This window comes from Elgaria multicarinata, chromosome 12, assembly GCF_023053635.1.
Source record: "Elgaria multicarinata webbii isolate HBS135686 ecotype San Diego chromosome 12, rElgMul1.1.pri, whole genome shotgun sequence".
Lineage (NCBI taxonomy): Eukaryota > Metazoa > Chordata > Lepidosauria > Squamata > Anguidae > Elgaria > Elgaria multicarinata.
In genome coordinates, this window is record NC_086182.1 from 23247751 (window position 1) to 23275317 (window position 27567).

At 45.4% G+C, this 27567-nt stretch overlaps 1 protein-coding gene across 1 annotated transcript in view; it reads right to left on the reverse strand.

Moving 5' to 3' along the window:
• The window catches only part of KIRREL3 (kirre like nephrin family adhesion molecule 3), a 772855-nt gene that overhangs the window by 81209 nt on the left and 664079 nt on the right, over window positions 1–27567 (reverse strand). The gene's annotated exons all lie outside the window — the stretch shown is intronic.

A 27567-nucleotide genomic window follows, 5' to 3' on the forward strand; every position in this document is an offset into this window, starting at 1 on the left:
CACACTGAAAACAACAACCAACCAAACCAAAAATGAAATGAAATGATTGCAGGTGAGAAATGCAGAAATAAGGTGCTGAAAGACATTGTCGTTTCTTGAATTGATATTTTTAACATTTATTCGTTGTTAAATTGTGACGGTGGAGGAGGAGGAGGAGGAGGAGGAGGAGAAGGAGAAGGAGAAGGAGAAGGAGAAGGAGAAGGAGAAGGAGAAGGAGAAGGAGAAGAAGTAGTTGACTTCACTGGCTTATGGCTGAAGCAAATAAACATACTGAACTAAATGGAACAGACTTCTTAAAAAAAAGTATGAAGGTATGTTTTATTATGTGGTAAGGATGCCATGGTACCCTGGACATATAGACACTTCTAAACCACCTTTAGTTCTTCCACACATGGTCAACACCTCTGAGATTCTTCCTTTGGGGACTTTTTGCCATTTTTGCTCAGCTACAGATGGCTGAATCTGCAGACAGTGTGGAATTGGAATGTGTCAGCAGTAGAAGATGTTGCTAAACTATCTCCTGGGGTTGAGACCATCTGTAACACTGATTCCAACTAAGCCATCCTAGGAAGTTCATCCATCTCTGCTAACTGAACAAGGCCTTCTTTAATTGACTCATTCTTAATCGAGTTATATAACCTGTTGTTGCTGGCAATGTAGCTCATAGCCACCAACTGTTCGTTGATATCTACGAAGTGTGTGTGTGTGTGTTCGCATGTGTGGGTGTGTATGTAGGCTTTTGACATTTAAAAACACAATTCCTGAAATAAACTTGGAGAAGCTGTAACTCAGCGGTAGTACACATGGTTTGCATGCAGAAGGTGTCAGGTTCAATTCCCAGTTTTGCCCGTTATGAAGATATCAGGTAATAATAAGTCTGGGGAAAAGCCCTGCTTGAGACCTTTTCTTTTTCTGAAACAACAGTTGTTGTTTTTCCAGACTTCTGTCATGGTTATTGAAATGACATTTTGTACAAAAATGTGTCAACCCAAAATGGCCACTTCAACCCTCACCCCTAACCCAACAGCTAAGCAAACCTGGTAGAAATCTGTGTTTGAATTCTGTGAAAGTTTCCTTCATTAAAGCACATGGGCACATCAATTTGCATATCGTTAATGTAGTGTGTGAGAGAGAAAGGAAGCGTTACGCAGTGTGACTGGACAGCCACCTTCTCTCAGGATACATTTTGGAACTGTTAAGTAGGCACAGAAACAGGAAGCATGTTGAAATTGGCAAAAGCAGCTTGATACCTCCTTGGTGTTGCATACAAAATTACCCTCCTTTTAAAGAACGTTCCTTCTTCTCCAAATACTCCATGTGATTTTCCCCCTCCAGATGTTTTAATGATCGCTTCCACGATCCCTGACCATTAACCATGCTGGCTGGGGCTGATGGGAGTTGTAGTCCAAATCATCTGGAGGGTCCCAAGCTGGGGAAGGCTGCCTTGTTGTTGTTTATTCGTTCAGTCGCTTCCGACTCTTCGTGACTTCATGGACCAGCTCACGCCAGAGCTTTCTGTCGGTCGTTGCCACCCCTAGCTCCCCCAAGGTCAAGTCTGTCACCTCCAGAATATCATCCATCCATCTTGCCCTTGGTCGGCCCCTCTTCCTTTTGCCTTCCACTTTCCCTAGCATCAGCCTCTTCTCCAGGGTATCCTGTCTTCTCATTATGTGGCCAAAGTACTTCAGTTTTGCCTTTAATACCATTCCCTCAAGTGAGCAGTCTGGCTTTATTTCCTGAAGTATGGACTGGTTTGATCTTCTTGCAGTCCAAGGCACTCTCAGCATTTTCCTCCAACACCACAGTTCAAAAGCATCTATCTTCCTTCGCTCAGCTTTCCTCATGGTCCAGCTGCCTTACACAAAGGAAATTTGGGTCCTTCTCCAAAAAACTGCTCAGACTTGACCTTGAGGTGTTTATAGACAGGCCAAATCAAGAACAACTCATGGATTGTCTTGGGGGCAGATGGATAGAGAAGAACTGAGCCATGCTGGGGGATTTAGCAATGAACATCACTGTGCCTTGACTCTTCAGCCTCCATTGGATCATCACAATGGGATTCCCATGGATTGCATCAAAAGGAGCTGAGTTTTTAGGAGTGCTCCAATTGTATGCTTGCAAGGAGCACACCTCTCCTTTCTGCTGTCCTAAGGCCCAGATCGTTCCTTTTGCAGGTGGAGAAGATGTGAGAGCCAGTGTGGTGTGGTGATTAGAGAGTTGGGCTGGGATTCGGGAGACCCAGGTTTTAGTCCCTACTTATCCATGAAGCTCACTGGGTGGCTTTTGGCCAGTTGTGGACTCTCAGCTTAACCTACTTCACTGGGTTGTTGTGAGAATAAAAGAGAGAGGAGGTCCATGTACACCACCTTGTGCTCCTTGGAGGAAAGGTGGGATAGTAATGTAACAAAATAAATAAATAAGGCAGAAGCTACTCCCATGGTCCCAGGGGAGTGTCTTTTCCCAATAGGGATGTTAGAACTTATGTTCTCAGACCGTAGTGGGGCCTCTGGAAGCCCTTATCACCACTACCACCATCACCACCACCACCACCACCACCACCACCTTATCCTTCCTGAAAGATGTATGTTGGGACATGGGGAGAAAGCAGGAGTAGATTGCAGGATTGTAGTGAGCCCAGCCCTGCTCACTTTGACTCCCCTCTCAAACATCTGAGCAGGAGCACTGACTCGTGCAAGTGCCCCACAAATGCTCAAGGCACCCCTAAAAAGGCTTCCAGAAGCCCCTGGTTGGGATGCTGGCTGATACCAAAACACACACACACACACACACACACACACACACACACACGTCCTTTCAGTCACTGTCAAGCAAGGAACAAACAGAACTGATCCTGCCCCTCACAACATTTCACGGCAAGTTTGAGCTTCCAGGCTTGTAAAAACAAGAACCCCCTCCGGCCAGGCCCAAAGTGCCTGGAAAAATCCAGTCCAAGGCTGCCAGTTCATGTACTCCGATTGTCAACATCAAAACACAATTCAATTCCCCCTGGCTTTTCCTCTCCCTCCCTCCCTCCTTCCCTCCTTCCCTCCCTATTTTAATCAAAGGGAACTTTACCCCTTTAAGGCAGTTGAAATAACATTATACTGGAAAGCCAAGCTGGCATTTGAAACATTGCAATGTGAAAATTGTCTTTGAGGACAAGCTGTCAACTCAGCACTTGAATTAAACTGCTGTTTACCAAACAATAAGCAAACATGACCTAATGGGGCACCATCTGGCATCTTGCCACACCGGGGATCTTGGGGCTGGGTGGGAGGGAGGAACTGACGGGGTGCCGGAGATTAGATGAAGGGGAACTGGGAGAAAAAAACCACAATGACGGCATCTGAAACTCAATCAAAATCCAAGTCCATGAGTACCCTTTATCGAGGTTAGGGATGGGTGAACCAATCTATTTCTGGCCTGCGACAGTTTCACATGACGTATCCAGCCATTCTGTATAATTTTGACATCCATCTGCATTTCTGTTTCGTTTTGGTTTGTTCAACTGCACAACGTTTCGCACGTTTTGCTCTGCACTTTCCCTAACGTTTGCGTCGTGTATGCAATCCCCCAACCCCAATATATACATTTTGGTACACAACCTCCCCGAATGTGCTCATTTTGGTGTGCAATTTTTGAGCTTTGAGAACCTGCATTTGGAGAAGGGTGCAATCGGAAGGCCATCTCGGTTCTGATCTGCATGTTAATCGCGAAGTGAGAATTCGGTTGCTTCGGGTAGAAAAAGAGATGGAATCAAAGACTTCCTCATCTCTAGCCAAGGTTCAACTCCCTCCTTTCTCTGGCTGGCCTTTGCCATATTAAATCCCACCCTAAAAGGAAGGAGGGGGATGTGGTTTTAGTTATACGGTTTCCCTGGTACCCAAACTAACATGCATAAGGGGACCTCTCTTACTTCTCTTTTGGGCAGCATTGAGGGTGAGGTTCTTAGGCCACCAGGTGGGAAAAGAGTGGTACATTCATAGAAGGGAAAGCATCACCACCACCGCTACCACCAGCAATATCATAAAATGAATGAAAGAAAAGAAACGGGAGGTACGGCTGTAAAAGAGCAGCATCCCAGCCCTCTGGTGGAAATAATCAGAAATGCAAATACCCAGCACAGAATAGAACAATGTACAACAAATTGTTTTTTCCGATCACATAAGTAAGTAACCAGATGGGGGAAGACATCTCCTTCCCTGATTTGTTCAACTCCAGGACCCTCTCGGCGTCGCTGCTGCTTTGAATAATGCAGCTCGGCCACTAGCCTGACTTACGGTTGCCAAAAGCAATTATGTCTGCCCGCAGTTCCGCACTTCATGTATTACACTGGTGTTGTCTGCAGCAAACACAAGTATGAATGAGAGACACGAGGCTTTAAAAGAGCTGTGTTTATGCACCGGAGTGGCCCAGCGGAGGCTCCCAGGCATGTGGACACAGGTGGTTCAGTACAAACATCTGGTGTTCCCATGCTGTGTGGCTGCTGTGGGAAACATGAGTGCAAGAGTGATAGCCTAGTAATAGAACACATGCTTTGTATGCAACCCCCGGTCCAAACTCTGGCATCTCCAATTAGAAGGACCGGATAGCAAGGGATGGAAAAGACCTGTCTCTGCTTGAAACCCTGGAGAGATGCTGCCATTTAGAGTAGGCAATGCTGGGCCCAATGGATGAAGAGATCTTGGGCAAGGCAGTGTCCTATGTTCCATATGAATCACAAATAAAGGGGCAGAGGTATATTATGTTTATTTATGGCAAAAAAGGGTGTCAGCTGGCAAAGCTTCACACTAGCACTCAATAAGCCATGAAGGTTATTCTACTATAGACCAGGAGCAATCAATCAAGTAGTCTCTAGATGTTCCTGACTACAGTTCCCATCATCCCAAGCAAAGGTAATGGATTATGGCAGCTGTTGTTCAAAACATCTGGAGGGTACTAGGTTGTCTTCCCTTGCTATAGATTCTACAGCGGCCTTCCCCAACCTGGTACCTTCCAGATGTGTTGGGACTTCAACTTCCATCGCTACCAGCCATCATGACCAATGGAGATGGTGCAACGGTGATCCCAACACATCTGGGGAAGGCTGATCACAGGCTGATCAATACAGCTTGGCTTCTTTTGGCACTTGATTGTCATTATAATCCACCTCTGTGCCTAATGATGCAACATCTGTTCTGACCGCGCACACAGATTTGCACATGGTACGCATGATTCATGTGATCCTTTCATCTCTTTTGTTGAGGCAGAAGCATCACAAAGAACTCTGGTCATACAGTCCAACCTATGCATTGTGGTTGGCAGATGTGTGGTTCATGCCCAGCTGTGCATACACTACACCTGTTTGCAAAGTATGTGGCGATGCGTGTTTATCTATTCTCTGGATTCATTTTTTTTTTTTAAATCTACAGACAAGGGCAGTCTTATTTTTTTTATTGAGCATATGTTAACCATTCTGGAAGCCTTTTCAGCTGAAGGATGGGGTAAAAAAAATGCTTTAAATCAATCAATCAATAAATAATATTGTTAGAACTGTACGGCAATGGAACCAATGACCTAGGGAGGTTGTGGGCTGTCCCACACTAGAGGGATTCAAGAGGCAGCTGGACAGCCATCTGTCAGGGATGCTCTAAGGTGGATTTCTGTATGGAGTAGGGGGTTGGACTCAATGGCCTTATAGGCCCCTTCCACCTCCACTGTTCTATTATTCTATAATGCCTGTTGGGTTTCTTCCACAGGGTTCCCATCCTCATGTTGGAAACCCTATGCCAATACAAATGGCTCCCTTGAGGCTGATATGGTCATGTGTTGCCCAGAAGGCATGGCCAGTACATGTATCAGTGGTGAGGAGGTGGTGCTAGCTCTGATTGGCTGACTAGGGCTAAGGGAGCAGAGAGTTAACTGATGTCCTGAAGCATCATGGGAAGAAAAGTGCCTTTCTCTAGAGGTTTTCCAGGAGGAGATAGTGGATATCTGCTTCCTGCTGGGAATGCACATGCTGCTTGCCCTTGATTATGCCCTACATGTATATGTAGAAATAAATAAAATATTGCACAGAAGACAAACCCTGCAATAAGCATCCAATGCTCTCTCTTCCTTCTCTGAAAGAAGCCAATCCTAAGTAATGCCGCCCTTGTACGTCTCACCAACTCAAGGAAATGGAGAGTGCATAATATCCTTGTATGGATGTGTGAGAAATCTTACAAATCTTGCAACTCTGATGTGTCCTGGAACTGTCACCTTTTGCTGCATAGGGACAGAAACTGTGTAGGATGACGAGAGGGAGGGAAAGAGAGAGAGAGAGAGAGAGAGAGAGAGAGAGAGAGAGAGAGAGAGAGAGAGAGAGAGAGAGAGAAGTGCCATCTCCAGGGTTTTGAAGGCCCTATACCCAGAATTGGTCCCTTCCCTCACCACCATTGCCACCAGCAGCCCTTGCTCCTCATTCTCTCACTCTTCATTGTTACCCCTTCCTTGTTTGACATGCAGAGAGCCGGAGAGCAAGTCAGTAGTGGCATCTGCTGCCTCCCCTTCTCACAACCTCCATTGTCTGGGCCAGAGCAAGAAGCAGGTGAGAAAGCAGGTAGCAACGGCGAAGAGGAGAAGCAACTCCAGAGGGCTCTTGCTAGTGAGCCCATGCGAAGGCATGGGCCATCGGAAGGTGCCTGACCATGCCTACCCTTGGAGTGAGGTTGTGTCCTGCTGCTCCTACTCCTGGCCATGGTCACGAGTTCTGCATGCACAGGTCCTACACATGTACAACATGTCATATGTTCTCTTACCATGGTTCCCAGTCACATGGAGGCCAGATAAGCTGCATGCACGTTGGTTCTATTCTGCCCAAGGCTAGCTCTACACTACCGCTTTATAGCAGTATTCAAGTGTGCTGATAACTGTTGGGGCACAATCCATGCTCCATATACTGCTTTCGTAGTGTTATTTCCTGCTTTTTATTGCACTTTTGCAGTGATTTGACACAAGGTGTAGATTTGGCCCCTGAATGGGTAGAGGTCAGGAGCAGGAATGGCAGCCATGGTCGTGCTCCCCCTGCACAACTTCAGCCCAGGTTTCTGATCACATAAAGGCCCAACTTCTGGAAGACCCGGTCTGATTGTGGGGAGCGGAAGTTAGACATGCGAGATGTACTTCAGGAATTCTGCAGAGTGTTTGCTGAAAAGTCCTGATCTGAAGAGGAGGGGCTGAACAGCGGGGCTCCACACTCCAACTGATGACATGAGCTTTTCAAAAGAGATATATTAACAGTACAGATGTGAGCTCAATTTGTATGCATTTATCTCCTTTCTTCACTCATTTATCTTCACGCCTCCAACAGATGCTGACTAGCCATTTCAGCTTTTCCCCCCTGCTGGGTGATTGGGGTGTATATGGAAGTAAATCAACTTTCTCTCCCCCCCGCCCTGGCACCTCATCCCCCGCTTCTTCCTTTAATAATTAATCCGGTGACTTTGCTTTTATTTTCAGCCTTGCATTCAGCATGCTTATGAGAGGGGCACGCTGCTTTGTGCTCAGAAGGCCAATGTGTCTGTCTTTGCCAGAAGAAATTGGAGAAAGAGTATGCTTTTGGTAATGATAGCACTACACTAGGAGTGTGTAATAGGCCTATGACCTAAAGCCGGCCCCCAGAGGAGCGCGCCTCCTTCTTGTGGCCTGACGTGCATGCTGGCACATTGCAGAGCATTTAGCGATGCTTGGGGACATGGTGATTGCAATGTGTTGGCCGTGAGCTAAGGCCTGAAGCATCAGTGGGGAGCAATAGGGATCCTTCTTGGATTGGATCAGGCACTATATTTCTTTATTACATCTCTATGCGGCCTAATAGCTGAAGATCGCAAGCTGAATACGAGCCAACAGTGCAATATGGCTGCAAGAAAGGCAAATGCTATTTTGGGCTGAATTAATAGAAGTATAGCTTCCAAATCACGTGAGGTACTGGTTCCTCTCTATTCGGCCCTGGTTAGGCCTCATCTAGAGTATTGCGTTCAGTTCTGGGTTCCACAATTCAAGAAGGATGCAGACAAGCTGGAGCGTGTTCAGAGGAGGGCAACCAGGATGATCAGGGGTCTGGAAACAAAGCCCTATGAAGAGAGACTGAAAGAACTGGGCATGTTTAGCCTGGAGAAGAGAAGATTGAGGGGAGACATGATAGCACTCTTCAAATACTTAAAAGGTTGTCACACAGAGGAGGGCCAGGATCTCTTCTCAATCCTCCCAGAGTGCAGGACATGGAATAACGGGCTCAAGTTAAAGGAAGCCGGATTCCAGCTGGACATCAGGAAAAACTTCCTGACTGTTAGAGCAGTGCGACAATGGAATCAGTTACCTAGGGAGGTTGTGGGCTGTGGCCACACTAGAGGCCTTCAAGAGGCATCTGGAGAAGCATCTGTCGGGGATGCTTTAAGGTGGATTCCTGCATTGAGCAGGGAGTTGGACTCGATGGCCTTGTAGGCCCCTTCCAACTCTGCTATTCTATGATTCTAATGATGGGTAAAATGGATTTGGATGGATATCTAACATTCACTGTTCACCCAACACTCTCCTGTTCTGTCAACTCTACTTCCCAGTTGAATTTTCCCAGGTGAAAAGAAAACCAAACCCGGAAAACACGTGCGACCGCCCCTACTTTTCTCTATGACTCTTCCTGGGCATTCACAAAATGCTTCACCTGCTGCTCTTCACCTTCCCTTAAACCCGCATATGGGAACAGTAAATGAGAAGCTCGGATCCATGAAATGAAAAGCCAAAGTTAATTAGTTCTTATCAGCATGATTACAGAAAGCTTCAGGGACTGAGCACCTAATTGTGCAGAAAGTCATCTTTTTGGGTGATTAAGTTAAAGGCGAGTCTTTTACGGTCGGGGCACGGTCTCTAGCCTCCCTGTGTCCCTTCTCTTCCTGGGTGTGGAAAGCATTGCATGCTGTAATTAAGCTTTCTACCAGGCTTTCTACCAGGGAATGACTCTGTGATCCTTACAGCAGATCAGGTTGAAAAACGCAAGTGGAGAACCTTTTATTTCAGGGAGAAAGTGGTTGGGGGAAGAATTCTGGCAATAAATGGGGTTGAGGCTGGTGGTAGGTGTGCCCAACACCAGAGAAATAAATGGGAACAAAGCCAAAAACAGCCAGGGGAAATCCAGTTTGTTCTCCCTCGTCTTTTTCACGCACATATTCACATCCATCCATCCATCCACCCATCCATCCATCCGCATTCTCCATTCACATAAAGCAGAGCTGGGAAGTTCTTTCTTTTCTTTTCTTCTTTTTAATCCAGGAGCTGGGTTAACATCAGGAGCTGCACCCTCCTAGAACTCCGGCTCTCTTCCTAAGCCCCACCCCATGACATTATGGAGTTTCTCTGGGCCAAGAGAGGAGGAGGAGCCATTGTTCCCACCTCTCTCTGGACAGAGAAGAGGCTGCCCTTTTCTCCCTGCAGACAGAGGGAGGAGCAATTGATCCAGGCCTCTCTCTGCACAAAGAATTCCTCTCCCAATCCTAGAGAAAGGCTGCCATTTTGTAGAACTGGGGCAAGAGGGCTGGGACTGGAAGGGGACCTTTGAACACTGGATTAGGTCCATGAGCAAGAGGTTCCCCACACCTGATATAAAACTATTCACAGCCATCTCTCTCTCTCTCTCTCTCTCTCTCTCTCTCACACACACACACACACACACACCTATTCACAACCACCCGTTCACACACTCTGTAACCATGCCCCCTCTTTCCTGCTGCTCAGCTGTTTCCCAAGAGTAGAGGAGGCCACTCTTTGGAAATGATCAGGCTTGCATATACCCTGGGGTGGCCCAGTATCCTCTTTTGCAGAGGACAGTCCTCTATTTGAACGGTTGCCAGAAGACCCACCTCAATCTGAAGCCTTCATCTGTTTGAAATGTTTCCCTGTCCAACTCCAGTGTAAAGATAATATACCATAATAACTGTTGCCCATCAACAATGTAGCACCTGGACGGTAGGCAGAAGAGGCAGGCTCACAGGTTCACCTGGCCTCAGTCTTTCACACTATGGTGAGAGGTGCTGCATTTCTCTCTAAAAGCTAATAATTATTTCCTACATGTCCATCTATACATATAAATTGGAATATGCAAATATCGTGCAAATAGGCATCCTCTTTTGTCCTCTTTTTGGGTGAGTCACAAATAGCTACCCTACACACACCAGCTCTGCTTCCTGGCCTATGAGTGTTCAATAGATATTACGAACAGATCCCAGTTGTATATAAAGGATCAAGGATTCTGCCCCCAAATGGGTTCAATTGTCCCTTGTAGATACTGATTCTGGTCAGCTGGAAAGTCTGGAAAGTTAATGCAGAACAGGCAATACAGGTATCCTAATATGTTTTGTTGTTGCAATTGCATTCTAAAGGCACTATCCAACATGCTGAACTCCATCCCCCAAAATAGGTTCAGCATCTTGGATAGCTCCTTCTGCCTACTGTCCAGGTGCTACATTGTTGAAGGGCAACTTGGCTGGTTCTGACTGAAAGCCAGAATGGAATCACAGTCCCAATGAAATCAGAGCCATGAGCCTCTACTGATCACCTATTAAGAACATAAGAAGGGCCACGTTGGATCAGACTGAGGTCCAGCACTCTGTGCACACACAGGGTTACTGCCTTAGATCCTGGAGGTAGCATATAACCATCAGGGCTAGTAGCCATTGATAGCCTTCGCCTCCAGGAATTCATCAACACCCCCTTTAAAGCCATCCAAATTGGTGGCCATCACTACATCCTGTGGTAGTGAATTTAACATGAACAGATTTTGGCAAGTGCTGCTGGGTTAGAATTTGGCTTTTTGTTAAGAACTTAACAAAATTCGCAACTTTCTTCGGGGACAGAAAGAACTTGACATTCTATTTTTAAAAAAATGATTGTTAGAGAAACCAAAACTGACAGCTCCATCCGTCCGTTCTCCCAGCCTGCATCCAACCCTCTTTTGAATCCACGCAGCGACAAAGGGAGAGTGCCATCTATTTCTTTCCTTCATGCATGAGGGCGATCTGAATGAAAGCAATGGATAGCTTTGTGCCCGAATATGGCGAGATTGATAGGAAGGCGTTATCGGAGGATATACAGCAACATCTCCATCTCTTTCCCTGTCCTCCCATCCCCAGCTCAAAAAGGAACACTCTGGAGAGGAAGCAAAGTCCTAAGAAGACAGCTGCTGTGGGAGTTGCTAGCAGATGTTCTCCTTTATGGACAATGATGAACCAGTAATTAGAGCAAGGAAGACTTTGCATCCGACAGCCGAGAAGTTAGTTATACTGACAGTGCTGTGAGGGATAATTCAAGGAACACACAACTATTGCAAAGGATATCGTCATTTCTCTTAAAAGCATTTGCACAGGCCACCTGGATGAGCTTAGAGTTCCTTATCTCCTAGTCAAACTGCAGCTCAAGAGCAGCTCATAACTTGTAAGCATGTCGAACACGGGTCCTGCAAAGTTCAAGAGTATTGCAAAGAAATAAGGGTGCTCCTGAAATTGCCCTCGTTTGAATTTCTTCCCAGATTTTGAAGTTCTGGGAAGAATATGGTCTTGTTTCCAAAGTGGAACTGATGCATCAAGTCTAGACGCTCCAAGATGGTGCCTGGGAGCACTAATTTACCCACTGCAGTGGAAGCTGGTGTCTCCAACTTTGTTGGGGGTATAAATCCATTCTGGGTTTCATTCAGAACCAGCCAGAACTCTAAAAGAGCTATCCAAGGTGCTGAACTCTAGTCTCCAAAAGAGGTAATATATACTGCTGCATGCATGTAAATATATGCACTTGGGTGGTAGGCTGCTGTTGCACCCGTGTCCTGCTGGTGGGTTCCCAATCAACAGCTGGATGGCCACTACGTGAAGAGAGTGCTGGACTAGATGGACCCTTGGTCTGATCCAGCAGGGCTCTTCTTATGCAATGAGGACGAAATGAAAGGCTGAAGAAACGTGAACATCTGGTCCTCTATTTTTCCGGAAGGTTTAGGAAGCTGCTTTATACTGAGTCAAACCATGGGTCCATCTAGTCCAGTATTGTTGACACAGACTGGCAGCAGCTCTCCAGGTTTTCAAGAAGGACTATTTTCAACCCTACCTGGAGATACCAGGGATTGGACCTGGGACCTTCTGCATGCAAAACACGGGCTCTACCACCAAGTTGCCAGCTGACTTTCTACATAGGTATCTCCTTTCTTTGGCTACTAAACCTGAAGTTCATTGGGACACCTCCTCTGTCACCTCCCTTGGGAGTCTCTTCCCATTGCTCTTCCTAACATACAGCTAGCTTCATTATCTCTTTCCTTGGCTTGAGGCCTTTATACCTTGTTCTATGATCTTCCGAGATTGTGGACAATTCTTTACTTTCATTTATATTGTTGCCTTGCAGGTATTTATAGATTGCAACTGTGTTGCCCAGGGCTGTTTCTGGACTATATAAATTTCCCTCTCTTAGCAGTTCCTGAAATGACTTACCGTATAATCCGTGTGTCAATTTTTTTTGGGGGGGGGGGCTGTTGCTGCTGTTGCCAGTTTCCCCCACTAGTCTCCTTAAATAGAGCAATATTTCAGGTACGGAAGCGGCAAGGTTGTACAGAGCCCTTACTGTATATAAATCAGTTGTAGGGCAAACAGTTCCCAGTCAGCAGACTCCCCAAAAGAAGGGAGTGGAATTCGAGAGGGAACCAGAGAAAACAGTAATAGCACACACAAAGTATGGAATGCATGCATTCATATCATATGGGAAGTGATTTAAAAGATGCATAACTTGGAAAGTAAAGTATTTGGGAAGTCTTACTACAGATCACATTATCATGTATGTTGCATTTTTCCTCCTATCTTTTTTTTAAAAAAAAAAAAAAAATGCAGGGCCCAAGCTGGTGTTCAGACTTGAAAGTCAAAATGATGCCCTGAACGTGGCACACTCACTTTCATTCTGATATCTCAATCTTCAAGGCAGTAGAACCGAGCCAAACATTCTCTATGGAAATGTTTTGGCTCGAAATGTAGTGGCTCTTAAGGGTGGATGTGAAAGTATGGATCACCTCGTGCATCAAATTTGGGTATTTATTTATTACATTAATATCCTGCCATTTTTCTTCCAAGGAACCCAAGGCGGTGTACATAATCCTCCTCCTCCGCTCCACAACAACAACCCTGTAAGGTAGGTTGGGCTGAGAGTCTGTGACTGGCCCAAAGTCACCCAGTGAGCTTCCATGGCCAAGTGGGACTAGCACCTGGATCTCCTGACCCTCAGTCCAACATTTTAGCCACTAAACCACGCTGGCTCTGCACGCTGCTGCCTGTTTCAAGATCCTGGTAACTAGAATGATCTTGAGAGATCTTGTGTCTTGAACTTTTTCTTTTGAGTATGGGCAGGAGCCATTGTCTACAGCCTGTAATGGACAATTAATACAAGGACAACATTTCCTGCCTGTGCTCTAGGGCAGCTTTCCAGATGTTTTGGACTACATCTCCCAGTTTTCCTGACAACTGGCCATGCTGGGTAGGGCTGAGGGGAACTGAAATCCAAAACACCTGTTATGGCATCAGGTTGAGGCAGTGGTCTCCAACATTTTTAGGTTAGTGGACGCATTTGGAATTTTGAGAGAGTGTTCTGGGCACTCTCACAAAATAGCTGCCACGTGGGGCATCCCATTCATTTAGGCCATTGCTATATCAGGCTATACCCTGGGCTGATACCCAGGATCACCCCTGTGTGTCCAGATGACGCACAGGGGATCCGGGGCTCAGGGAGGGATCGACCCTCCCTGGCCCTGGGATATAGCCTACCCCTTTCAGCCAGATTTTTCCCAGGCTGAGCCTGAGACCTTGAGTGTGTAGCCCGTTCTGCGGCTTTTTCCGACTCCGCGTGATTACTCGCGCGGAGCCGGGAGAAGCTGCGCACAGGGTGCAGCGCTCCCCAGGAGCACTGTGCCCATTGGGGGCAGGGTGGTGGGAGTGAGGAAATCTTTTTTAAAAACACACACACCCTGCCTTTCATTATTTGTGCGCTCCTGTGTAGCCGGCCCTTTAAATCTTTTTTTAAAAATGGCGGACGTGACGGGTCTTTCCTTTAGCTCGTCGCACCTGACGTCTAGACTAGGGCGACAGATCGCGATAGTTGCATCGCGGGCTCTCCCCTCCACTCGCCTGAGTTTTAAGGTAGGTCTAGCAAAGGCCGTAGTGGGCATGGTTGGTTACAAAAAGTGAGATTAAAAGGAAACAACAACCACAACAACTTCTCCAAGAGAGAGGTGGGGGCAGGGCCAGTGCCAGATTATTTTGCGCCCTAGGCAGGCGTGCCGTACTGAAGCTGCACCCCACCCCCCGTGCCTGCTCCTGGCTTCGAAGCCAGGACGCTGGCGTTGGGGGGCAGCGGCTTCAGAACAGCACACCCGGAAGCGGCATCCGGGTGCGCCGTTCGGTGCTCTCCTTTGCTTGGCGCTCTAGGCCGCTGCCTGAGCTGCCTCTATGGCAGCGCTGGCCCTAGCTGGTGGTGGGGTTTGAGCTCCAAAACAGGAGGCACCACATTGGAGAATCAAGCTTTCGGGACTCCAGGGGTGGGTGGTGGGTGGGGGATGGCAGCAATTGTTTGCCACAGGATTTATACTCTTTCCTACCCCTGTGCTCATATTTGCATTGCTCCACCAAGCTTCCTGTTTCTTGACCACATCAGAGCATGGTGGAATGTTGGAAATGGGCGTCTCTCTGTCCCTGCTTCCCCTCTTTTCGTCCTTCTATCCACTCACTCGCCCGTCTTTCTCTCTCCTGCCTGCCTCCGCTCTCTTTATTGCTTCCCCTCCCACCTCTCTCTCCTACACACACGGAAGATCAAGACAACAAATCAATTTCCAACTGTTGTAGTTCACACAGTTCTCCTCCCAAGATCTTCCAAGGAAGGCCTTGGAGATCAAGGGGCTTTGTGAAAGTTCCCCCTATCAGGAGTGGGTCAGCAAGCAGCATTCTTTAATCAGTTTCTCCTCCCTCACCGTCACACTGCGTGAGGCTTTCTCCCACCTGATGTCTGGGAGTTTAGCTTAGCAGAGGAAAAAACCCAAACCATTTCACACCCTTTAGCATTTGCCTTCTGTGATGGAAATAGGTGTTTTCACAGTCTCTGAATCTCCCATGTTTTCTGGATTGCTTCTTGGGCTCTTGTTCACATGACCGCAGAGCTGGAATTAAATATACCCCTTGCTAGTCATAATAAACTGTCTCTCTGATTCTACTCTCAGCTAGTCAACTTTCTCAAGGTGAGCAGGGGCAGAAAGTAGCTGGACTAGGTAGTTGGAAAGGTCAAGAAAGAAAAGTAACAAAGTTCCTAGTCATCCTTGATAACTAATAGGGGTGTGCACGGACCCCCGATCCGCTTCTCTTCCAGATCCACAATTTGCGGATCAGGCCGCTTCGCTCCGCCCCGCCCCACCCCGCCTATAGTCCGCTCTGCTCCGCTGCGGAGCTCCGGATCCGGATCGGAGCTCCGCTTTACCCCCATAGGCTTGCATTGAAATCCAAAAAAGTCTACAACTTTTTTTCTGTTAAAGTTAGAAACCTCAAGTTTAGCACCATGACACCTCATGGACATATACACATGCATGCCAAGACTCAAGCCAATCCAAGCCTCCCCTGATTTTGGGGGAATTTATGAAAATCGGACACCCCATTTTCAGACATGGACTGTTCTCCGACATTTTGACAGATAAAAAAATTGGAAGTGGGCACCCTCACAGATGCCATCTAGATCCACATTCATGCCAAGTTTCAAGCAAATCCCATCATCCCCTGATTTTTGGCGGGGCTTTAACCTCTAACGCACCACCCATAACCCCAAATCACACCCCTTTCGATCCAAATCACACCTCACAAAGGCATGGGAAACCATGGATGATTTATATTGGTTGCAGATTTTCCTGTCTCCTTGTTGCAGAATGTCAGGAGGTTACTAAGGAGAGGACCTTCTCAGTGGTGGCACCACAGTTGTGGAATGCTCTCCCCATACAGGCTCACTTGGCACTAACACTATTATCATTTTGGTTATCTTACCTTTTTATATTCCCAGGCGTCCTTCTGCTTAGTTTTAAAATGCTGTTGCGTTTTTAGATCTGTACACTGCTGCAGACTTTTACTCTGGTGTTTACTTTAGATAGAGAGATATGTTTTTACTTTGATTTTATTCTGTTTTAAACTTATTTTAATTATGTTTTAACACATTGTATTTTAGAGTTTAAACTTTTGTGAACTGGCCAGAGAGCTTTGGCTGTTAGGTCAGATAGAAATTCAATAAATTAAATACTAACATAAATGGATCTTCAAGCATGAGCTAAAATGTAGGCTGCTTCCAGGTGAAGCTCTTATTTTTGCAACCACGCTGCCTCATTTACAGAATTTGACAGGGGGTCCAATTGATGCCATTTTAAATTTGTAAAACCTGCCGTATTTTCACCCTGCTTCTTCGGTCTTCTTTCTTACCAGTTTTTTTTTTTTTAAAAAAAAACCTTAAGAAAGAAATTGTGACACATTTTGATGTTAGAAGGCTTCTCTCTGGAAGCAGCCATTGCCTTCATTCTCTGCCACTTCCTCCACCAACTACCACAGTAACGGGCTTGTTGTGCAGGCCTTCCCAGAGCTTTGGGGCCCGGTAAAGTGCACCCATGATCCTCCAATCTTCCTGGATTAGGCCCTGGCCTTTAGGCCCTGCAATCTTGCTATGCCCACCAATTTCATATCAATGACCATCGGAATTCCTTAAAGATTTTCTGCATTTCCAATCTGCCTCCTTTTCTTGAAAATCTTATGCATGGCTTTCTTCCCTCCATCCGACCTTCTGATGTGTCTCTTGCCTTGCACCCTTGAGGTTGAATCTCATTGCTGTTATTTTCCTTGCCCACAATTCTAACCTCTTTCAGTCCCTATTTTATTTATTTATTTATTTATTTATTTATTTATCCCCTGGCTTCCCCAAGGCATTAGAAGAGCATCTCTTAACTCAGTATCTTCTTTTAATTTAATTGGCATGCATGATGGTGGAAAACACATTTCCATCAGGAAACACGCTTCTGGTTTCAAGCTTCAAAGGAGATTTGATAACCAACAGTGTGAAAAACAGTGATTAAAAATACGGGGGAAAATACCTTAGCTGAGCCTTCTTAAGTATTAAACACTTATACACAGAGGCGGAAAAAAAGGGAATCTTATAAAAAGCAATTTCTAGAATAGTATTTCCCCCCCTGATTCGATGGATTCCTTTCCAGGTTAAGAACGCAAATCAGTGGAAAACCAAACTATAGCAGCAGGCATAGGTTTGGGGAACTTGAGGCCATTGAGAAGTTTTGGCCTTCTAAGCACAATCTGGGTCCAAGTTATTTTAGGAAGTGCCTTGCTGTGTTTATGTCCCTGCCCAATCTCTGTGTTCAGTCTTAAAATCTCTTCAATGGCTGCCAATTAGTATCCAGGCAAAGTATAGGTGTTGGTTATCACTTTTAAAGCCCTACATGGTTTGGGTCTAGGCTACCTGCAGGATCGCCTTCTCCCGTACAATCCGCCCCGCACACTCAAGTCCTCTGGGAAGAATTTTCTCCAGCCAACAAAAACAAGGCTGACAACTGTTACCCAGAGGACCTTCTCTTCTGCCGCTCCCAGTTTGTGGAATGGCTTGCCGGGAGAGATTCATCAACAACAGTCTTCCAGAATTTAAGAAAGCCGTAAAGACTGATCTCTTCCGGCAGGCCTACCCAGTTGAATTTTAAGATGCCTTTTTTAATGGTGTGCTGCTTTTAATGATGCACCGGTTTAAAACATTTGAATTAGCTGTATGTATTTTATGGTGTTTTTATTTGTGTTGTACCCCACCTCGATCCAGAGGGAGAGGCAGGTAACAAATAAATATATTATTATAATATTATTATTATTCATCAGAGGGACCACGTGCTCCTGAAGACCTGCAAAAGAATGTTTAGTCTCATGGCACCCACCTTCTGGAATGCATGACTGACTGTCATTATATATATCCCCCCCTATTAGTTCTGATGTTTCGACATCTTCTTAAGACCCATCTCTTCATGCAGGCTTTCCCTGAAGGGTGACCCAGCCAGCTGTGTTCTGCAGTGCCTAGCAGAGTGTGCAGTTTTATTGCCGATTCCCATTTTTATTATTGTGTAGCTTTATTGTTATATTTTATTTGTTTCATGGTATGACAGTGTATGTTCACTGTTCTGAAACTTTGTGGAAACTGGTATATAAATCTGATAGAGATGGATGGATAGATGTTAGGGGGGGGGGATTATTGGCCAAAACAACTGGAAGGCTGCAAATTGCCCACCTTTGATTTTGGGAATGCATTGCCACATGATGTGGCTTCCCAAAAAGGATAATTTTTAAGAGTTTACTGATACATTCATTTTGTTAAAATGCTTCAAACACCTCTGTTACAAGGTAGCTTCTGTGAGCAGTACTGACTCCATTTTGAAGCAACCTAAAACCCCACCTACAGACTGAGAGCATTCACAAAAGGCCTAGGTCAAGTAACCATTTCCTGATAGACTTCTTCAAATGCATTCTCCAGAGACAAAAGTAGGGGTAAAACTAAGCAGAATATGAATGCTGGATAGCAAGAGTCATACCTAGTCATACACGTGCTAATGCAGCCCTGTTGCTGAACTCCAAGTACAGCCATCATCCCAAATCACCCTCTTTTGTTCCCATAGCAAGTAGAACTTTAGATGAGATCATACAAAAAAAACCAGATTTGGGGGAAGGAGGAAAGAGGCTAGCTCCCTCTCGCTCTTGAACCAGAAACACAGAGCATACTACACATTTCAGCTTGTGAGAGCAAGCTGCCATGAGTGAGTGCTTTGCCTCGCTGTATTCTTTTCCTCTTCACCTAAGACCAAGAGTTGCAACGCTCCCCAGTTTCAGTCTACAGGAAAGGGCTGCAGCCCAGGGAAAGGTACATTGCCTTTAAAGATTCCCTCTAGTCTTTCTCCTGCTGTCTCTGTGTGTATGCTCTTAAGTCTCAAAAAGTCTATTTTTCAGTCTTGAAACTGCTTCTAAGCCTCCACTTGCTCAGCTAATTTTCCCCAAAACTAGCTTGTGCTTTTGTATTTGTTTCAACCTCAATAAATGTGCCATTGTAGTGTTATCCCCTTCAGTGCTGTAAGTTTCTTGAGTAAGAATCGTCTTACTTAGCCACAGACGCTCTATTGCCGATTTCAAAAGATTCCTTATAAGCAAGTGTAAGTCTCATTAGAACGTGTGCAAGTTTGTACACGGGTCTAATGAGAGCACATCACGTAACACCTCTGAGCAGTTGGAAGATCCAGGGCCACATTTTACAAGGTCAGTGTTCTTGTGAGGACAGAGTACCGGCCTCTGTGCTAATAAATGGATTAAATTACAGATGGAGAGGTTGGACAGATGGGAAACAAACCATTTTGTCCAACCCAAGACCATGTCTACAACCATATATTCAGGCAGTATATCTACATTTATCAGATGCTGGATGGAAACATTACAGGAACAGGGATGGGGAATCCGGGACCTTTCAAAAGTTGTTGGAATCCAACTGCTATCATTCCTGACCATGCTGGCTGGGGCTGATAGAAGTTGGATCTCAACAACATCCGGAGGACCACTGGTTTTCTACTCCTGCTATTGTGCAAAGGAGTACTTTTTTTATTAGTGGTGTCTGTCCTGAATTGACTGCCATAAGAGGGGTGTTTTTTTTAAAAAAAAATCCCCTTTTGAGATTTTACCGTTTGCATGAAGGAATGGGCTCAGGGCCTTGCATCAGAGCGTGTATGCACGAATGCACAAACTCATGTACTTGTAGGTGTGTGTAGGAAGCAAGGGGACCTGCCTGCAAGAGCCATCACTCAGGCTGTGCTGAGTAGCTGTGGTGTGACAGAGTTGTGAAATTTGTCGTGGGACTCTGACCTCTACATGTCGGTATTTTGTATCCCTCTAATCTACCGCACTACATTTTCCAAGGACAGATTTTGAATGCAGAATTGGTTTTGACTCTGCGTCATCCCAGTCAGCAGGCCCAATTTTTTCCTCTTGAGGTGTGCCGCTATGATCTCACGGCTCTCATTGCTCAGAAAGTTTCTGTTTATATTAGGCTAAGTTTACCTGGCTGGCTCCAAACCTCTTTGGTTGTATGAGTGATCATTAAATTTTTTATTGTCACATCTATTATTCAACATTATAGCTTTCTTTCTTTCTTTCTTTCTTTCTTTCTTTCTTTCTTTCTTTCTTTCTTTCTTTCGAGTTTAGTCTGAGACAGGTGTTCTTCTTTTTCTTCGGCTTAGAGGGTTGCAGTCAATAAACCCAGCATCTGTACATATCAGACTGGGGATACTGGGAGTACCTTTCACATGCCAAAGTGAAGATTCCTCCCTGACTCCTGGGGAGTCTTGGGGTATTTTGTCCCACTCTCCCTGTCTTGGCTGGGCTTCTTCTAGATCAGCCTCTGACTCAGCATCGGAAAACAAACCAGGGAGTTCAAGGCACCATCTTGACACTCCGCTTGGCAAGAAAGCAGGAAGAAGGGGAAGAGGAGCAGCAGTAGGGTGGCCATATGAAAAGGAGGACAGGGCTCCTGTATCTTTAACCGTTGCATAGAAAAGGGAATTTCAGCAGGTGTCATTTGTATATATGGAGAACATGATGAAATTCCATCTTCATCACAACAGCTAAAGCTGCAGGAGCTATACTAGAGTGACCAAATTTAAAAGAGGGCAGGGCACCTGCAGCTTTAACTGTGGTGATGAAGAGGAAATTTCACCAGGAGCTGCATGCATACAAATGACACCTGCAGAAATTCCCTTTTCAATACAACTGTTAAAGATACAGGAGCCCTGTCCTCCTTTTCATATGGTCACCCTAAGCAGCAGCAATGGCTGACAGTGGCAGTGAGGGCATAGGCTCACTGATAATGGGGGTTATTGGGGATGTCTTGTCCAAGGGCCCCAAAAAACCTGGAGCCAGCACTGAACAGCATGCAAAACTCTCAACATATTTTGAGCAAGGACTCCTCTGTGGTAGCACTGAACCTGAAGGCTAACTGCCCCAATGATTCCTCCCAGCCATTTACACTTTGTAGCTTCTGGTGCCAAATTGACCCTTTCCCCCAGGCATTTAAATAACTTCGGTTAAGATCCAACCAAGGCTAAGCACTGTTAAATTCTATTGATTTCAACAGGAGAGAATAGCTCATGCTTAATCTCTCCAGCTGAAATCAATGAAGTTTAAAAATGCTTAACTTCACCTGGATGACATCCATAATCTTTAAACCTTTTCATCTGTGGTATTTAGGTGAAGTTTTCAGCTTTAGTTTTAAATCCCTGAACTTTTGTTAAATCTTGCTGTATTGTGTTTGTTTCAGCAGATTTTCTTTTTGCAGTACACTATTAATTCACTTTTTTTTCTTTTACTGCTGCTCTTCTGATTTGATTCTGACTGCTGATGTTTCTAGAAATGTATCTTAATCTTTCTAGGCCTTGATTCTAGAAATGTATCTTGGCCTTCTTTTTTTAAAAAAGTTTTTGCTGATGTCCAGCTGGAATCTGGCTTCCTGCAATTTGAGTTAACACACGATCCCTCCACTAGGGTGACCATATGGAAAGGAGGACTGGGCTCCTGTATCTTTAACAGTTGCATAGAAAAGGGAATTTCAGCAAGTGTCATTTCTATGCATGCAGCACCAGGTGAAATTCCCTGTTCATCACAACAGTTAAAGCTGCAGGAGCCCTGCCCTCTTGACAAGATACAAAAGAGGCCAGGGCTCCTGCAGCCTTAATTGTTGTGATGAAGAGGGAATTTCTCCAGGTGCTGCATGCATACCACTGACATCTGCTGAAATTCCCTATTTCTATACAACTGTTAAATATATGGAAGCCCTGTCCTTGTTTCCATATGGTCGCCCTACCCTCTGCAAAACCCACGAAAACTTTTGTACAACCACTTAGTTCTCATGCCTTACTGCAGAGGTGTCCAACCTCACATCCACAGGCCAAATCTGACCTGCTCGCAATCCCATTTCACCCATCTGGGTTTACCCAAATTGCCATCACTCCTTGCCTTAGTTCACCACCCCATTTCTCTGACCACTTCCTATTGGGCAGCTTCCTGGCTTTTGCACACTTGACGTCTCAGTTCTAAAGGCTGAAAAGCCTCATCTATGGCTAAGTAATGGGCAGCAAGAATTTTAAGCTAAAACAGGTTGATATTTTAGGCCCTCCCCCTTTGCCTTTAGCTGCGCCCTCCACTGGAATTTGCCCCCGGGGAGCTTCTCAGAAATTGAATCCAGCCCTCAGGCTGAAAGGGCTTCTGGAAGTAGGGTGACCATACGGAAAAGAGGATGGGTTTTCTGTATCTTCAACAGTAGCATAGAGAAGGGAATTTCAGCAGGTGTCATTTGTATATATATGGAGAACCTGGTGAAATTCCCTCTTCATCACAACAGTTAAAGCTTCAGGTGCCCTGCCCTCTTTTGTATCCAGTCAGATGGCATGGCTCCTGCAGCTTTAACTGTTGTGATGCAGAGGGAATTTCACCCGGTGCTGCATGTATACAAATGACACCTGCTGAAATTCCCTTTTCTATGCAACTGTTAAAGATACAGGAGCTGTGTCCTCTTTTTCACATGGTCACCCTACTGCTGCATGCCTGTGGTTTTCCCTTACCTGGGTTGTACTTCTGTGCAGATGTGCATACTATGGCACTGTAGAGGATTGTGGCCAGTTTATGCTCTGAGTTATATATTGAGTTAATGTAGGGTGACCCTATGAAAAGGAGGACAGGGCTCCTGTATCTTTAACAGTTGTATTGAAAAGGGAATTTCAGCAGGTGTCATTTGTATACATGGAGAACCTGGTGAAATTTCGTCTGCATCACTACAGTTAAAGCTGCAGGTGCCCTGCCCTCTTTTAAATCTAGTCACTAGTATAGTTCCTGCACTTTAACTGTTGTGATGAAGAGGGAATTTCACCCAGTGCTGCATGTATACAACTGACACCTGCTGAAATTCCCTTTTCTATGCAACTGTTAAAGATACAGGAGCCCTGTCCTCCTTTCCATATGGTCACCCTAGTTAATGAAGCAGAGTGTTCTGATATTCTATCCAGTGGAACTTTGGGGGGTGGGGTCATATAAAAAGCTATATCCATTAATTCTGATCACTGTGCATGGAGTTTTACCAAGCTGTTCATTTCCCTCCCCCTTCTGATCTAAACCTTCTGCAAGCTTCTGAGTCGACTCATAATTTCTCAGCTTTGGGGGAGCTCATCTTGGATAACTGTAAGCCAAAGCTTAATATTCTTTTTTAAAGGCTTTATATGCCCAGGAAACCTTGTCTTTCAACAAATTCTCTCCCCACTCCCCCAACGTTTTTCTTTTGCAGCCTGAACCACCGGAGACAGTCTTGCTTCTTATTTGGTGGCAACCCTCCACTCTAAATGAGGTCTAATAGGTACGTTCTTTGTAATTACTTCTTCCAGAGGTGCCCACTCCATCACCTGCTAGTTGGCAATTGCATCAATAGTATTGATTTCAGTTTCCAGCCGCCAATACTGCAACACAGATAAATGCAAATACAGTCGAGGCCATCTTCCTGATTGCTTTTCACGACTTTGGCAGCACCTGGAGTCATTTTACTATTCTTTGTCTCCTTCCTCGGAGCAAAATGTTGTTTTTTGGTGTTTGATGCTAGTTAGACTAGACAATGGTCAATCAATGCACAATTTATGAACTGAGCTTTGCGTGAAGCTTATGGGGCCTCCTTGCCCTGGCCCCGTTCTTCCCCCCATCCCCGATCTCCTTGCCCTGGCCCCGTTCTTCTTCCCTCCCATCTGCCATGTCTGTTGCCCCCCTGCCCGCTCGCCTGCCTGCTCGCCCACCCACTCGCCATGCCTGCCTGATCATCCGCCCGCCCGATCACCTGCCCGCCATGTCCGATGCCCCCTCTGTCCCCCCGGTCCGTGATCTCCCCACCCTGGCTCCGCTCTTCCCCCCCATCTCTCCCGTCAGGTCCGCTCTTTCTCCCCCAGCCCCCATCTCCCCCCCCCATGATTTTACCCCTCCCGGCCCGATGGGCACAGCACTCCTATGGAGCGCTGTGCCCAGTGTGCGGCTTCTCTCGGCTACTCGCGAGTAAGCGAGCAGCCAGGAAAAGCCACAGAACCAGCTAGACCTTCCACAGCCCCGGGCTCAGCCCAGGGTTGCAGAAAAACCAGGCCACAAGTGGGTCTGGTTATCCCGGGTCAAGGGAGGGTTTAGCATGCAGATGATCCCCTGTGCATCATCTGCATGCACAGCAGGGAGCCAGGGCCTTGCATCAGGCTAAACCCTCATCTAGCAACGGCCTCAGTTTCTGATAAGTCAAGATTCACAGCCAAACACATCTGCAGATGTTTCTTCACAATTATATGGGCTACAGATTTAGAACTAATTCAAATGTTTAGAAAGGGCATAGGGCACATGTTAGGAGTGTACCTACTCGCATCATGTATATGAGGAATTATGTGTTTGAAAGAGTCCCCACACTAAAATCACAGATCCCTTGCAAAGGTAGTCATCATGGAGAAGTCCAGAATAGAAACATTCTCTCTGAAGGCTACCTTTCTCTGTGTGGGAGAGGCCTCTTCATTGGGAGAAGCATTACAACATCTGATCCTGCACCAACACTCGGAGGAGTTATAATACCAGCAGGGCAGCATTTGAATTTGATCATTGGAGATCTAGGGTGGTGTAGTGGCTAGAGTGTTGGTCTTGGAGTCAGGGGATCCAGGTTCTAGTCCCCACTCAACCCTGGGAGCTCATTGGGTGATTTTGGGCCAGTCACAGACTCACAGCCCAACCTACTTCACAGGGTTGTTACTGTGAGGATAAAATGGAGAGGTGGCTGATTAGGTACGCTGCCTTTGGTTTCTTGGAGGAAAAAAGGTGGGATATAAATATAATAAATACATAAATTGATAACATTTAAAACAAAATTAGTCAAAGGGGAGCTTATATCCAGGCAATGATTTAGTTCTAGTGGGTTCCACACAGTGTGTTGGATCCAGACTTAGTCATGCTTACAGTAGATCTATTGAAATAAATGGGACTTAAGTTAATCAGGACTAAATTGAGTTATTCTAAGCATGACTAGATACTAATGCCAGCTTTGATTTCTTTGGCTGAATTGGCAACAGAAAACAGCACCGGGGAGAGCTCTCTTGTAGAGAGGTGTCAACAGGTGTAAAGGATTCTTGGAGGGATCAACAGCTGGGAAGAAAGTTCCATGTGAGGAGCAGCAATGACCGCAGCTGGGCAAATATCAGAGTGGCTAAAAATGAACATCACGGCATGTTCTATTTCGGTCTTTACTGGAATGGAATTTTCAGAGACACTAAACCAAGAGCAAACTAGCAAAGTGGCTGACATCTCAAGGCTACCACACATGACCTATTTCCTACACAGAAATAAATGAGAACGACAAAGTGTACAGTGGTCTCCTGACCCATACATTCATGGCAAAATATAAACACTTGAACTGACTCCACCCCACAATGTGTGCATGGCTGTTTGTTTGACTTCCCTGCACTCTCTAGCAAATGCCATGCTTTGGTTCTTCACTCCTTTAGGGTTTTTGGAAAACTTAACACCAGCCTATGCATTTTTTAAAATGCAAATTAGTTTCCCTTTGGTGTGTGTGTGATGCATTTCTTATTTAGCGGGGAGGGGGGGAATTCCTAAGTGCCCCCCCACGACAAACAATTCATCATCAGCTGCCAAAAATGCTCTCCAGTGAGTTTGTGAAAATCTGCAGCCCAAATTAATTCATCAAGGAATAGCTACCCCGCCCCAGTACCGTATCTCAAAATGATCAATTCTCACATCAGCTGGAAGCCTTTATGGAAAGGGCAGGTGAATCACCCTTTAACTTGCTTGCTCCAGGTGATGATTGTGAAAGAACAATAACAGTACAATGCTATGGAAGTCTACTCGAAGTAAGTCTTACTGAATTCAATGGGATTTACTCCATGGTAAATGTGGATTAGGAGTCCACACTAACAGTGCCATCCTATACCTGTCTACTGTATAATTTTTATGAACTGCCCAGAGAGCTTTGGCCATTGGGTGGTATAAAAGTGCAATAAATAAATAAATAAATAAATAAATCTGAAGTAAGCACCATTAAGTTGAATGGGGCTTACTCGCAGGGAAGTGTACATAGAATTGCTGCCTAATGTGGTTAAGGAAACTAAGAGGTAACTAAACTACATTAAATGGTATTATTTATTATGCACCCAGAACGTATTCCCACTGAGCAGAACTGTTGCATAATACAGAGCCTATTAAGCAGCAGTCAGCTCTGTTTTGGGTCTTTATGTCAAAATTGTTCCCTTGGAATTTTCCCTGCAGAGCAGCCATTTTGATTAAGAATATTCCATTTAAATGGAAAGGGTTGTACTTTTTAATTATTGAAACACAATAAAACATTTCCTTGCTATTTACACAGTATTCACTCAGAATGCTCTAGAAGGAACAGATGTTTTCTTAGACCAGGTTTTAAAATAATAATAATAATAATAATAATAATAATAATAATAATAATAATAATAATACACTTGATGAAAGCACCAAGAATACCCACAAATACCTTAAATAGATAAATGACTCACCCAGTGAATTCATTAGCATTTCTATCCCCTGGGAGTCCTTGCAATTGCAGTGTAAAATGTTTGTAGAATGGAGCCATTTGTACTCACATCAATAATTGCAAGTGGTAATGGGTGATCTATAAATTCCCCTTTCCCCTTGAGGAAGGACAATGGAATAAAATCCACAACGAACTGCTGACCCACAACTGCTGTTCACTACAGTGGGGTTCTTGCACATGCTCCACTGAATAGGGTGATCATACGAAAAGGAGGACGGGGCTCCTATATCTTTAAAAGTAGTATTGAAAAGGGCACTTCAGCGGGTGTCATTTGCACGCCTGCAGCACCTGGTGAAATCCCTCTTCATCACCACAGTTAAAGCTGCAGGAGCCCTGCCCTCTAGAGTGATCAGATACAATAGAGGGCAGGGCTCCTGCAGCTTTAACTGCTGTGATGAAGACGGAATTTCACCAGGTGCTGCATGCGTACAAATAATACGTCCTGAAATTCTTTTTTCTCTACAACTGATAAAGATACAGGAGTCCTGTCCTCCTTTCCATATCATCATCCTACCTTTGAAGGAATGGTAGTTGCATGCCGGAATGCTTGGTAGAATATTAGGAATGGCCTTAACAAGGACGTGCAGAACCCCTGTTGCCTCAAGGGCCAAATTCCACTTCAGACCATCTCCTGTGGTCCGAATTCTAGCCCCAATTCTAGCCAAAGGCAAAAGGAGTATGGCTGAAAGCAAATACGGTCGGGGCAAAATACCCCAAATGCCAACATATTTTAGCTTAAAGTTCTTACTCCTGGAAACTAAGCCTCAAAGAGGTATTTCAACCTTTTAGAATGGGAGGGGGGGAAGACCTGCAGAAAAAACAGGAAACCACCAAATGTTTGGCGGCAGGAGGAAAAGGGGA